The sequence below is a fragment of the Rana temporaria genome, chromosome 1, assembly GCF_905171775.1.
Source record: "Rana temporaria chromosome 1, aRanTem1.1, whole genome shotgun sequence".
NCBI lineage: Eukaryota > Metazoa > Chordata > Amphibia > Anura > Ranidae > Rana > Rana temporaria.
Window position 1 is genome coordinate 652,734,734 of NC_053489.1, and position 15,164 is coordinate 652,749,897.

A 15,164-nucleotide genomic window follows, 5' to 3' on the forward strand; every position below is an offset into this window, starting at 1 on the left:
AGCACGGTACCCGGCCGGCCAGGAAGGGAGTGGGGACGAGCGAGCGTCCCCCCCCCTCCTGAGCCGTGCCAGGCCGCGTGCCCTCAACATGGGGGGGTTGGGTGCTCTGGGGCAGGGGGGCGCACTGCGGGCCCCCCCACCCCAGAGCACCCTGTCCCCATGTTGATGAGGACAGGACCTCTTCCCGACAACCCTTGCCATTGGTTGTCGGGGTCTGCGGGCGGGAGGCTTATCGGAATCTGGGAGTCCCCTTTAAAAGGGGGCCCCCAGATACCGGCCCCCCACCCTAAGTGAATGGATATGGGGTACATCGTACCCCTATCCATTCACCTGGAGGCAAAAAGTAAAAGTTAATAAACACACAACACAAGGCTTTTTAAAATAGTTTATTATTCTGCTCCGGACGCCCCCCCTGTCTTCGTTATTAGCTCAATTACCAGGGGGGGCTTCTTCTTCCGCTCTCCGGGGGTCTTCTTCCACTCTCCGGGGGTCTTCCGCTCTCCGGGGGGGCTTCTCCGGACTCCGGGGGGGCTTCTCCGGACTCCGGGGGGCTTCTTCCATCTTCTCCCCTCTTCCGCTCTTGACTCGGCGAACCCCGGTTCTTCTTCAGCTCTCCGGTGCCTTCTTCTTCAGCGCTGGCTGCCTGCTATGTTTGTGTGTTAGCTCGATTTCAAACAGGCAGCCGGCGCGGTCTTCTGTGGCGTCATCTTCTCTTCTGGTCTTCTGTTCTTCCGATGTTGCCTCGTCGCCGGTTGTCGCTGTAATGATGGAAGCGCGCCTTGCATCACATTTATATAGGCATCACCGTCCCATCATGCTCCGGTAGGTACCCACGTGGTGGGTGCACGTGGGTAGGCACCCACCACGTGGGTACCTACCGGAGCATGATGGGACGGCGATGCCTATATAAATGGGATGCAAGGCGCGCTTCCATCATTACAGCGACAACAGGCGACGAGGCAACATCGGAAGAACAGAAGACCAGAAGACCCTGACGCCACAGAAGACCGCGCCGGCTGCCTGTTTGAAATCGAGCTAACACACAAACATAGCAGGCAGCCAGCGCTGAAGAAGAAGGCACCGGAGAGCTGAAGAAGAACCGGGGTTCGCCGAGTCAAGAGCGGAAGAGGGGAGAAGATGGAAGAAGCCCCCCGGAGTCCGGAGAAGCCCCCCCGGAGAGCGGAAGACCCCCGGAGAGTGGAAGAAGACCCCCGGAGAGCGGAAGAAGAAGCCCCCCCTGGTAATTGAGCTAATAACGAAGACAGGGGGGGCGTCCGGAGCAGAATAATAAACTATTTTAAAAAGCCTTGTGTTGTGTGTTTATTAACTTTTACTTTTTGCCTCCAGGTGAATGGATAGGGGTACGATGTACCCCATATCCATTCACTTAGGGTGGGGGGCCGGTATCTGGGGGCCCCCTTATTAAAGGGGACTCCCAGATTCCGATAAGCCTCCGCCCGCAGACCCCGACAACCAATGGCAAGGGTTGTCGGGAAGAGGTCCTGTCCTCATCAACATGGGGACAGGGTGCTCTGGGGTGGGGGGGCCCGCAGTGCGCCCCCCTGCCCCAGAGCACCCAACCCCCCCATGTTGAGGGCATGCGGCCTGGCACGGCTCAGGAGGGGGGGGACGCTCGCTCGTCCCCACTCCCTTCCTGGCCGGCCGGGTACCGTGCTTTGGATACGGGTCTGGTATGGATTGTAGGGGGACCCCCTACGTCAATTTTTCGGCGTGGGGGGGTCTCCTTACAACCCATACCAGACCTAAGGACCTGGTATGCTCCTGGGGGGGGAACCCATGCCGATTTTTTCTTTGAAAATTGGCATGGAGTTCTCCCTCAGGAATGCATGCCGCTGTCATTTTTTTTTTCCCCGACGCAACTTTAAGCCGTCGCGATCCTCAAAACTCGGCGTAACGTAACTTCGCGCATGCGCAGTACGGCCGACGCGCATGCGCAGTACGGCCGGCGCGGGAGCGCGCCTCATTTAAATGGGACTCGCCCCATTTGAATAGGAACGCCTTGCGCCGGCGGAATTTTAGTTACACAGCCTGAATTTTCTAGATAAGTGCTTTGTGGATCAGGCACTTAGGTAGAAACTTTAAGCCAGTGTAACTTAAATTGGATTTTTTAAGTTACGTCAGGTTTTTGTGGATCTGGCCCATTGAGTGCCTTCAAAATCCCAACCCCCAGGTTTTTTTTTTCCATTTCCAGTTAAAGGATAGAGACAAAAAAATGTGGTTTGCTATAACCACTTGCCGACCAGGCTTTTTCTGGCACTTTTTGTTCATAAGTGTTTTTTTGGTAGAAAATTACTTAGAAAGCCCAAACATTGCGTGCGAACGCCCTAGTGGTCTTAAAGCGGCCGACATTCAGCTACGGCGATTTGCCCAGGAGAGCCAACCTGCTGCAGTATAATGACGTCAGTTGGTTGGCTACTGGTTAAAGGGTAACTCCACTTTCGTGGGGATTTTTTTTTGCAAATAAAGAAAAAATAATATAGCATATACAATTGTGATACAAGTCCTATTGTAATTGAATGTTATTAAATATTGCCATTCCTTTTCAATCTGCAGCCACTAAACATTTCTATAAATGCAATGCAATATGACTACATGGAGTTGTTCTGTACACAGAATGTGTATTGACCACCCCCCAGAAACATAATTTCCTGCTCGTGTGATTGGCTCCGTGATTTTACCAAAAGTCTGCCTAAGCCAGATTTCAGGCATCCCCTGCAACAAAAATTTGATTTTTAGTGAGATATTTTCAATAGGAATACGTCTAAAGGGAGGCAGGCCCAGCAGCGTTCCTTATTAGTGCCCTGCAGCTGCCACAGCTGACTGATAATCATGAAACCACTCCTATTAGACTCACTAGACTCAGAGGCACAGACAAACACACATTGATTTCTTCAAAATAACAAAAGGGAGGAAGCTGCAACAAAGGTTGTTATAATCCTTGCAATCAGAGGCGGCTCTCTAATTAGGCAAGAGCCCTGACTCAGAGCGTTAAGAGGCCTGACTCAGGAGCGGGGCCGCCAGCGTCCCTAACATCCAGTGAATATTGGTGACACCACCCCTTGTGACGTCAATGACCCAGCATGCCCTCAGTCAATGACGTCACAAGGGGGCGGGTTCACCAGGTGACATAACCGGGTGGCCCCCGCCCCTTAGTTATTAAAAGAGCAGGATCTGGGGTCTGCCTTGTTAAAGGGGGCTTCCAGATTCCAATAAGCCCCCAACCCGCAGACCCCTACAACCACCGGCCAGGGTTGTGGGGAAGAGGCACTTGTCCTTAAATTATTTTTCCCATCATAGGCGCGAGTGGGGCCCCATGTGAAGTTTTGCCTAAGGCCTCACAAAGCCTAGCGCCTATACAAATATAGTGGCCCAGATTCACGTAGATAGGCTTACTTTTGGGCGGGCGTAACGTATTTGATTTACGTTACGCCGCCGCAAGTTTTTCAGGCAAGTGCTTTATTCACAAAGCACTTGCCTTCAAAGTTGCGGCGGCGTAGCGTAAAACACCCGGCGGAATTCAAATTTGGCGGGTAGGGGGCGTGTTTCATTAAAATGAAGCGCGTCCCTAAAAAATCCCGACGTGCGTTGCTCTAAATGACGTCGCAAGGACGTCATTGGTTTTGACATGGACGTAAATGGCGTCCAGCCCCATTCACGGACGAATTACGCAAACGACGTAAAATTTCAAAATTTTTACTTAACATAGGATACGCTACCTAGGGGGAAGCTTTATCTTTACGCCGGCATAGCTCTTACGGAAACAGCGTATCTTTACTGCGACGGGCAAGCGTACGTTCGTGAATCGGCGTATCTACTAATTTGCATATTTTACGCCAAACTCAATGGAAGCACCACCTAGCGGCCAGCGGAAATATTGCACCCTAAAATACGACGGCGCAGGCCGTCGTATCTTAGGTAGGTTTAAGTGTATATCAGTTTGAGCATACACTTAAACATGCGACGGGCTTAGATTGCGAGTTACGTCGGTGTATCTACTGATACGCCGGCGTAACTCTTTGTGAATCTGGCCCCATGTAGTGGAGTTACACTTTAAGAAAAAAATAATCCATTTGTAAAAGAGGAAGGAGGAGGAGGGTACAACATGCCCTTTATGGTGAATTTGTGTCTTTTATATCTGCCTGGAGTTCAGCTTTAAGTGTCTACTTTTATTTCAGCACCTCCATGCCATAAATCATTAGAGTGAGAAATATAAAACACTGAGCACAGAACTATTAAACCTCCAAAGTAATCAAACTTTTCCCATTCTCCGCATCTCTCCAGTTGCTAAATTGCACTTTGATAACTGTGAATATGCCGGTGTCATCTTATTGCAAATGTACGGCTGGCCCGCTTTGGATAGCACTTCGGATGAAACAATGACCTTGTTTGTATTCAGGATGCTGTTTAACTTTAATTTTCTGTTCAACTTTGATTTGTAATGTCGTTCCCAGCAATGGATTCCTATCATTGTTATCCATCTCCCGATAGCTCTTGAGAAATGAAACTGTGTTTTTTTTCCCCTCCGATTCCTTTCCAGCACATTAATTGGAAATTGCTGTATTTAATTTCAGTTGATATTACAATAAACGACCGGCGCCCACACTTGTGCAAGTGTTAATATGTGCCGAATGATTTAAGACGTTGTACAGTTTCCAATTTAGTGGCAAAGGTTTGGCTGGATGCGTGGGCCCGGGCACGTCATAAGTGACACAACAAAAATCATGCTTAATTCTTTCCTCTGAGGGATTGAATTAGTCTCAGACCTGGGAGTTTTTTTGGAAGCTCGGTTGACTATAGAAATAACACCTACACATATTTTATGTTCAGATTCCGACTAAAGAAAAAAGTGACAAGTGTTCATTTCGGGTTATTATATTTGAGGAAGTCGGTGGGCTATAATAACCTTTAATCAGGCGGGTTGTTGGCTGAAACGTAAAAAACGACCTGTCACATTGGAAACCTTTTATTCATCGATCAGTTTGATGTAAATCCTTTTAAGATAAACTCCAGCTACCCTTCAAAAATCACCCTTCCCTTTCAAGATTTAATTGCTCATTTAGTCTAGAGCAGCCTTTCTTAACCTTTTTACCCCAGAGGAACCCTTGCAATTATTTCCAGGTCTTGCTGCTACTAGTTCATTGGGGATCAGTGGGAAAAAAAATGCAACTTACATTAATAAGTAGTGTGAAGAACGCTCCCCTTACAGGCAGCTTAAAATACTTTTGGTGTCATGCTAGCTGTACAAAGTGGCATTGGCCCTGGAGCTGTGCAGGCACCATAGAATGAGAGGCCAATAAGCCACAGCTCTAAAAAGGAAAACCCTAGCAACCTTTGGATGAACCCTAGTTGAGAATGGCTGGCCTAGAAGGTTACATAGTTACATAGTAGGTGAGGTTGAAAAAAGTCCATCAAGCCCAACCTATGTATGTGATGTCAGTATTACCTTGTATATCCCTGTATGTTGTGGTCATTCAGGTGCTTAGCTAATAGTTTCTTGAATCCATCGATGCCCCCCGCTGAGACCACCACCTGTGGAAGGGAATTCCACCTCCTTTCCGCTCTTACAGTAAAGAACCCTCTACGTAGTTTAAGGTTAAACCTTTTTTCTTCTAATTTTAATGAGTATACACATGTCATGTTAAACTCCTTTCCGCGAAAAAGTTTTATCCCAGTACGGTATTTGTAAATTGAAATCATATCCCCTCTCAAGCGTCTCTTCTCCAGGGAGAATAAGTTCAGTGCTAGCAACCTTTCCTCATTACTAATATCCTCCAGACCCTTTATTAGCTTTGTTGCCCTTCTTTGTACTCTCTCCATTTCCAGTGTCCAGAACTGGACAGCATACTCAAGGTGCGGTCATACCAGAGTCTTGTTGAGCGGAACAATTATTGTTTTATCTCTGGAGTTGATCCCCTTTTTATTGCATTACAATATTCAGTTCGCTTTGTTAGCAGCAGCTTGGCATTGCATGCCATTGCTGAGCGTATCATCTACTACGATCCCCCGGTGCTTTTCCATCCTAGATTCCCCCAGAGGTTGTCCCCCCAGTGTATAAAATGCATTCATATTTTTGCCACCCAAATGTATTATTTTCCATTTTTCTATGTTGAACCTCATTTGCCATGTAGTTGCCCACCCCATTAATTTGTTCAGATCTTTTTGCAAGGTTTCCACATCCTGCAGAGAAGTTATTGTCCTGCTTAGCTTAGTATCTGCTGCAAATACAGAGATTGCACTGCTTACCCCATCCTCCAGGTTGTTTATGAACAAATTAACAGGATTGATCCCAGCACAGAACCCTGGGGGACCCCACTACCCACCCCTGACCATTCCGAGTACTCCACATTTATCACCACCCTCTGAACTCGCCCTTGTAGCCAGTTTTCAATCCATGTACTCACTCTATGGTCCATGCCAACGGACCTTATTTTTTACAGTAAACGTTTATGGGAACTGTGTCAAATGCTTTTGCAAAATCTAGATACACCCCATCTATGGGCCGTCCTTTATCTAGATGGCAACTCACCTCCTCATAGAAGGTTAATAGATTGGTTTGGCAAGAACGATTCTTCATGAATCCATGCTGATTACTGCTAATGATACCATTCTCATTACTAAAATCATATATATAGTCCCTTATCATCCCATCCTAGAGCTTACATACTATTGATGTTAGGCTAAATGGTCTGTAATTCCCAGGGATGTATTTTGGACCCTTTTTAAATATTGGTGCTACAGTGGCTTTTCTCCAATCAGCTGGTACCAGCAGGTGATGAATAATGTTGAAATACCAGGCTTCATCTCTACTGTATGACCTCCGTAGTCAAAGGCCACGTACACACGGTCGGTCAAAACCAATGAAAACGGACTGAAGGACCGTTTTCATCGGTCCAAACCGATCGTGTGTGGGCCCCATCGGTTAGTTATCCTTCGGTCAAAAAAATAGGAACTTGCTTCGGACCGTTGTCATCGGATGGAATGATCATGTGTACGCGGCCAAAGTGTTTTGTCACTCAACCTCTCTGACATCATCACGTACAAAGCAGGAACATTGAACCTTTTGGTGTCATGCAGCTAGATGTACCAAGTGTTGGTGGCTCTGAAACTGTGCAGGCACCATAGAATGAGAGGCCAATAAGTCAAAGCTCAAGGAACCCCTAGCAACCTTTGGAGGAACCCTAGTTGAGAATGGCTGGCCTAGAAGGTGATGAATAATGTTAAAATACTAGGCTTCCTCTCCACTGTATGACCTCCTTAGTCAAAGTTTTTGAGAGACCAATTATCCATAGCCCTTACTAACCTCTAGCAAACGTTTGGAAGGACCCTAGGGTTCCACCAGTGGTGTATCATCCATGGGTGCACACAGGTTCAGAGAAATGGGGGGGGCACTGTGCTCTGACCCATAGGGCACCCATGGATGAGACAAAGCCACGCCTGTCACTCTCTGGATCCTGTCACATTTGTACAGACACCCACTGGCATTGATTATCCTCCCTCCCTCTCAGCTCTTTCCGCAACTCCCTCTCAGTATGCTCCAGCGCTATCAGCAGACATATTAAAGAGGAGGAGGCGGAGCTGCTGCTGACAACTGCTGAGATGTAAGTGGATGGGAGGCTGGGACCTCATTGGCCAAGATTGGAGACCCTGCCCAGAGGGATACTAGCAGCAAGTCAATTCTGCAGGGTGGTAAGTTGGCGGGGTCTTGAAAGTTTCCAGGAGAAATTTGTGAGTAGCGACCTGAGGAAGGGGGTTGAGATGGCAGGAGGGGGTGAGAGTAATGTTTGCAGGGGGGTGAGAGGCTAGTTTTGGTGCTGTGTGTATGCGGCTAGATTCAGTTTCTCAGTGCATGCCAGTGGTCTCTCCAGTGCTGGAGCAATGACTTAGGGCTTGTTCAAACCATGTACTTTCAACCCATCTGCACTTCTCTCTTGCACATACCACGCACTGCCATACACTCCGCTCCCTTCTTGTGCACACACCACCCACCACCATACACTCTGCATCCCTCTCCTGCACATACCACCCATCGCCATACACTCTGCACCCCTCTCCTGCACATACCACCCACCGCCATACACTCTGCACCCCTCTCCTGCACATGCCACCCACCACCATACATTCCATACCCCTCTCCTGCACATATCACCCACCGCCATTCACTCCATACCCTTCAGCACATAATACCCACCTTCATACACTCCGTACCCCTGTCCTACAAATACCGCCCACCACCATACACTCTGCACCCCTCTCCTGCACATACTACCCACCGCCATACACTTTGTACCCCTCTTCTGCACATTTTACATTCTGCACAATTTAAGTAATCTCAGCCCCGATTAAACCACACACCCTTTAAGCCACACCCAATTTTCTGGTAATTTAAACCACTCCCACTCTTCACTGCAGTGAATCCCTTCGATTCCTAGGGCCCAATTTTGATCTTGCACACAGGCCCACTGATTTCATGATATGTCTCTGGTCTCCACGGAACAATGGTTGAGAATGGCTATTCTAGAAGGAGATGAATATTGTATAAATACCTGGCTCCTCACCACTATATGACCATTCCTCCTTAGTCAAAGTGTTTTGTCATCCAACCAGTTGCAGCTCTCTGACATCATCATGTTCAGTGCAGGAACAGTGGTCCTGCATTGTACATGAGGATACAAAGAGCCCACCCACATCCCTCAAGCATCGGAGAGCAGAGAAGAGCACTGGCTGCTGCGAAAGCCATAAATCAGGTAAGTATTTCAACTTTTTCATCAACCTCCAGGCAAAATGGGCATTTAATTCATGCAGTGCGGGGGGAGCCCCACTGCAAGGTAAATTACAGAAGTACTCATCTCCCCCATTCCTATGTTTTTTTCCCTCTTTCCTGAAGTGCTGTAATTCTATTCAAAGCACATACTCACCCGCAGAGTGCATCCAGCATTGTCCAGCTGTGATCCACTGTTGGGGTGTCACACAGCGGGTCCAGTGCCACCATTTTGGTCCTTTTCAGCGGGCTGCTTAATCCGGGCGAGGGCAGCTAGCTCTTATAAGGTGCCAGACCTGCCCCCCCTGGCCATGCTGTTTACCAATCCTGCAGATCCTGGGAGATGTGATGTAAGTATCCCAGGAGGCTGCATGACCAACTATATGTTATTCTGCCCAATGCCATAATGTGGTGGTGGGGGGGGGGGCTAAAACATTTTAAAAAGAAAAAAAATGGGAAAAAAATTAATGCAATTCAACTTGGGGAGTGAGGAATGTTAAAGAGGAACTTAAGGTGGCCATACATTATACAATTCTCTTATTCAATTTCCTGTAGATTTACCTTCAACTATGTACAGTAGTGCAAGGGTCTGCCTGATTGCATACAAATTAAAAGTGTTTAGGTATAACCTCATATTATATGGTTTTGGTAAATATAAAGAAAATGGTATAATGTATGGCCAGTCTTACTCCTATTCGGGAGATAAGTTCCGCTTTAAGTACAGCTGGAGTTCAATATTATTTTCCTTATAAGCATCATATGTCAAAACTGGATCTTTTTTTTCCCTTATATTTGTAATTCCACGTAACACAACGTATCGGGAAATTATAACAGAGCATGGAAAGCAAACAAAACTCTAGATACTTGGTTGGCAAACATTAAAGACCTAGAGGGGCAGACTCACGTACAGCCGTGCAAAATTGTGCGGGCGTAACGTATCTGATTTACGTTACGCCTCTGCAACTTACACAGGCAAGTGCTGTATTCTCAAAGCACTTGCTCTGTAAGTTGCGGCGGCGTAGCGTAAATCACCCGGCGGAATTAAAATTCGGCGGTAGGGGGCGTGTATCATTTCAATAAAGCATGTCCCCGCGCCGAACGAACTGCGCATGCGCCGTCCGTAAAATATCCCAGTGTGCATTGCTCCAAATGACGTTGCAAGGACGTCATTGGTTTCGACGTGAACGTAAATGACGTCCAGCCCCATTCACGGACGACTTACGCAAACGACGTAACTTTTTAAAAACGACGGCCATACTTAACATTGCTGCGCCGCACTTATGCCACCATATAGCAGGGGCAACATTACGCCGGGAAAAGCGTAACGCAAACGTCGTAACTTTACTGCGTCAGCCGCGCGTACGTTCGGGAATTCATGTAACTAAGTATAATTAGCATACTCAACGAGGAAATCGACGGAAGCGCCACCTAGCGGGCAAAAATAAAATTGCAGTTTAGATCCGACGGGGTAAGAGACTTACGCCTGTCGGATCTAATGGATATCTATGAGTAACTGATTCTAAGAATCAGTCGCATAGATACGACGGGTCAGATTAGGACTTACGACGGCGTACATGGCGCTGCGCCGTCATAAGTCCTTTGAGAATCTGGGCCTTAAATTCTGAACCTGTGCTCTGTGGAATGGCCTTTGTTATTATAACATTAGGGATGGGGCGATTCTAAGTGATGGGTGAAAACAAAAAAAACATGAGAAGTGTCTGGGATTTTGGTACAGGGAAAATGGAATCTCCTCTCTGCTGAGGTATTAAAGAAGTAAAAACTTGAGGAGGGTCTGTGTGACCAGAGAGGTCTGACAATTAGAGAGAGGTGAAAGAGCAATACTCCTGAGAAAATGAGAAATCATTCCACTAAAACGAGGTGTTACAAAATAGCTCTTCCATGCATTTTAATGAGGCCGTAAGACCTTTCATGCGTTTAATCTCTTTAACTATAGAAATTCATTGACCAATGGTGGGAGGATCTGTGCTATTCCATTTAAAGGATATACATGCTATTGCGGAAATCACCAGATGGCATAGAAGGCAGTGGGGTAAATTCAGGTAGCATATACGCCTGCGTATCCATAGATACGCAGCGTAATTGCTAAGTAGCGCCGGCGTATCGACTTTCTGTATTCAGAAAGCTCGATACGCCGACTGTAGCCTAAGATATGACTGGCATAAGGCTCTTATGCCGTCGTATCGTAGGCTGCATTCTGACGCTGGCCGCTAGGTGGCGTTCCCGTAGTGGTCAGCGTAGAGTATGCAAATTGCATACTCACGCCGATTCACAAACGTACGCGCGCCCGGCGTTCGAGTTTTACTTTGTTTGCGTACAGCGCTTCCATAGTAAGGCTGCTCCTGCTATTAGGAGGCGCAGCCAATGCTAAGTATGGACGTCGTTCCCGCGTCGCGTTCTTCGAAATTTGCGTTGTTTGAGTAAGTGGATCGTGAATGGCGCTGGACGCCATTTACGTTCCAGTCGAAGCAAATGACGTCCTTGCGACGTCATTTACCGCAATGCACGCTGGGAAAGTTTCCAGACGGAGCATGCACACTACGTTCGGCGCGGGAATGCGCCTAATTTAAATGATCCACGCCCCCTACGGGATCATTTAAATTACCCGCGCTTACGCCGGCCACTTTTACGCAGCGCCCCCGCAAGTTACGGAGCAAATGCTTCGTGAATGAAGCGTAGCTCAAGTAATTTACGGAGGCGTAGCAAAAAAACGGTACGCTGCGCCTCCGTAGTAGTGCGCGCCCCTACCTGAATCCACCCCATTGTTTATATCTTATTCTAGGTACCGTATTAAGATGTAAAAAGAAAAGCTGAAGGGTTGTCCTCCCACAAGATGCTTGTGAACTTGGCCGTCATTTTTTGATGTCTGCCAAGTAGAGTCGTAGTGACTGGCTTTGTCAGAAAATATGTAGCAGGGTACCACTCATCTGCAGTGGCAGCTGGTGGCAGTTGGTCGCTCCATCCGTCCAACGGTCGCTCGTCCGTCCTCCCACCAGCCCAGCATTTACCCTATCTAGTAGCTTTGGCTCCTGCTTACGTCTCCTCCTCCTCCTCCATGGCGGTGGCTTCCCTCCTCCTTCTCTCGGCGGCTAAGGGTCCTTTCACACGTGCGCACCGTTTTTTAGATCAGTTTTTTATCATCAGTTGATCCGTTTTTCATCCGTTTTACATCCGTTTTTCCATCAGTTGTCATCCGTTTTTCATCCGTTTTCATCCGTTTTTCTTCAGTTTTTCATCCGTTTTTTCATCCATTTTTCATCCGTTTTTTTTCTTATTAGAACTTTATTTTATTACATATTTTGATGAAAAACGGATGTTAGCGGATCGGATGGTAAACGGATCGTCCGCTAACATCCGTTTTTTCGTCCGTTCCGTTTTTTTGACGGAAGAAAAATAGGGTTTTCTTCCGTTCAAAAAAACGGAGCTTTAACGGAGACGGGTGTTAACGGACGTTAGCAGATGCTCACCCGCTAAAGTACGCTATCCCATTGGAAAGCATTGCAGTCCGTAAACGGACGTATGAAAAAACGGACGAACGGTCCGCACGTGTGAAAGGACCCTAATACAATTGCTTCTCCTCTCAGGCCCCGTACACACGACAGAGTTTCTCGGCAGAATTCACCGAGAAACTCGGTCAAAACCCGGATTCTGCCGAGAAACTCTGTCGTCTGTACAGTTTTGGCTCGATGGAGCCGCCGAGGAGCTCGACGAGAAAATAGAGAACATGTTCTCTATTTTCTCGTTGTTCTATGGGAGAAGGCGGCCCGCCGAGCTCCTCGGCGGCTTCATCCCAAAACTCGACGAGGAACTCGACGTGCTTTGCACGTCGAGTTCCTCGGCCGTGTGTACGGGGCCTCAGACAATCAGGTCGACCTGCTCTATTGTCACACAAGTGGGTGGGCTCAGGGCACAGTGCCCTGCGCCCTGAGCCCACCCTTTTTGAAGCCTATTAGAGCTTCTGGCTCCAATCACGCGCGTATAAAAAAAAAAACTTTGGAATCCATGATTGGGGGCCAGACACATGAATTAGGGGGGGCGGCGCCCCTGCACCCCTAATGGATAGGTTCAGTGGCAGACTGACAACTCATGGGGCCCCTGGGCGATAGAAGATTATGGGGCCCCTGGGCTTACAGATGGCCACCACGCCAGGAGGCATTGCAGAGGCGGGGCAGCTAAAATCTCAGGATTTTCACATCAGAAGCATGTCGGTTTCAGACATATCAGGGACAGATGTAAAAAAAACATAGATTTTTACATGCTGTCCCTGGTTTTACTGAGCCTGGCAACCCTGATGGGGGCCCCCTAGTGACATGGGGCCCTTGGGCAGTGCCCGAGTGACTCAATGGTCAGTCTGCCCCTGGATAGGTTGCCACTGCTCACCTGATTACACCTCCAACATGAAGTGACTTATGCCGCATACACACGACCGTTTTTCGGGTTGTAAAAAATTACGTTTTTTTTTTTAATGTCATTAAAAACGATCATGTGTGGGCTCCAGAGCATTTTTCACGATGTAAAAAATGGGCATTAAAAATTTAGAACATGCTCTAATTTTTCACTACGTTTTTAACGTTGTCGTTTTTAACGTCGTAAAAAATGGTTGTGTGTGGGCTTTAACGACGTGAAAAAAACGTGCATGATCAGAAGCAAGTTATGAGACGGGAGCGCTCGTTCTGGTAAAACTCACGTTCGTAATGGAGTAAGCACATTCATCACGCAGTAACAGAAAAGTGCGAATCGTCTTTTACTAACACGAAATTAGCAAAAGCAGCCCCAAGGGTGGCGCCATCCTAATGGAACTTCCCCTTTATAGTGCCGTCGTACTTGTTGTACAGTACGTCACCGCGCTTTGCTAGAGCATTTTTTTTTCACGATCGTGTGTAGGCAAGGCCGTTTTAACGATCGGGTTGAAAATTTTTTCGATTTTTCTAGACCATTAAAAACGTAATTTTTTACAACCCGAAAAACGGTCGTGTGTACGCGGCATAAGGAAAATATTTTATGTAAGAAAGTTGGAACTTTGTACCACCTGGTAATATTTGGTACTAAAATTAATTCATCCTAAATCCCATTTACACTCATTAAAAGAAACAGGGAGACAAGGCCATAGAGTAAGTAGGTCATACAAAGTTAGATAGGGTTGCATGGGTATGGTTTGGACCAGCCTTTCTTAGCCTTTTGTAACATGGAGAAACCACGATCATTCCGATGGAGACTACAACAATACACATTACCCAGGCATGGTCCAATGTTGTCACCATCAAAAAAAAAACCACCCTGCAGTCATTGCTAGAGTGTGCATAGGCAGGAAGTGGCTGTTAAAAGGCTACAGAAGATTAAAAGCACCGAGATGTAACAAAGAATACAAAAAAGGCTGAAAACTAAAACTAAATTAAAAAAATACTGGTAATATACATTGATTTTGCAAATGAAATGTATCCTGTTAGGGTTTACATTTACTTTAATAAATGCATGATTCACCCAGGAACAAACTGAATATAAAATGAAAACACCTAGGGCCGGATTCAGATACTTTGGCGTATCTGTCTGGCCCGCGTAACGTATCTCCGATACGTTACGCTGCTCTAACTTTGGGCGCGAGTTCTTTATTCACAAAGAACTTGCGCCGTTAGTTAGAGCGGCGTAGCGTAAGTGTTGCAGCATAAGGCCACGTAATTCAAATGAGGATGTAGGGGGTGTGTTTTATTTAAAATTCCCTTGACCCCGCGTTTTTTAAGTTTTACTTGAGCGACGCATGCGCCGTTCTTGAAAAAGTCCCAGTGCGCATGCTCGAAAATCCGCCGCAAAACGTCATTGCTTTCGACGTGAACGTAAATTACGTCCATCCGTATTCGCGAACGACTTACGCAAACGACGTAAAAAATTCAAAACTCGGCGCAGGAACGACGGCCATACTTAACATTAGCTACCCCTCATATAGCAGGGGTAACTATACACCGGAAAAAGCCGAACGCAAATGATGTAAAAAAAAAGCGCCGGGCGGGAGCGTTCGTTTCTGAATCGACGTAACTTCTCATTTGCATATTCCTCGCATATACAAACAGAAGCGCCACCTAGCGGCCAGCGTGAGATTGCAGCCTAAGATCCGACGGTGTAAGTCACTTACACCTGGCGGATCTTAGGGAGATCTATGCGTAACTGATTCTATGAATCAGTCGCATAGATACGACGGCCGGAACTCAGAGATACGACGGCTTATCAGGAGATACGCCGTCGTATCTCTTTCTGAATCTGCCCCCTAGATTCACGTCATTAATTAAAGTTACATAGCCAGATTCAGTAAGACCTGCCTAACGTTCGGCAGGCGTAGCGTATCTCATATACGCTACACCGCCGTAAGTTAGAG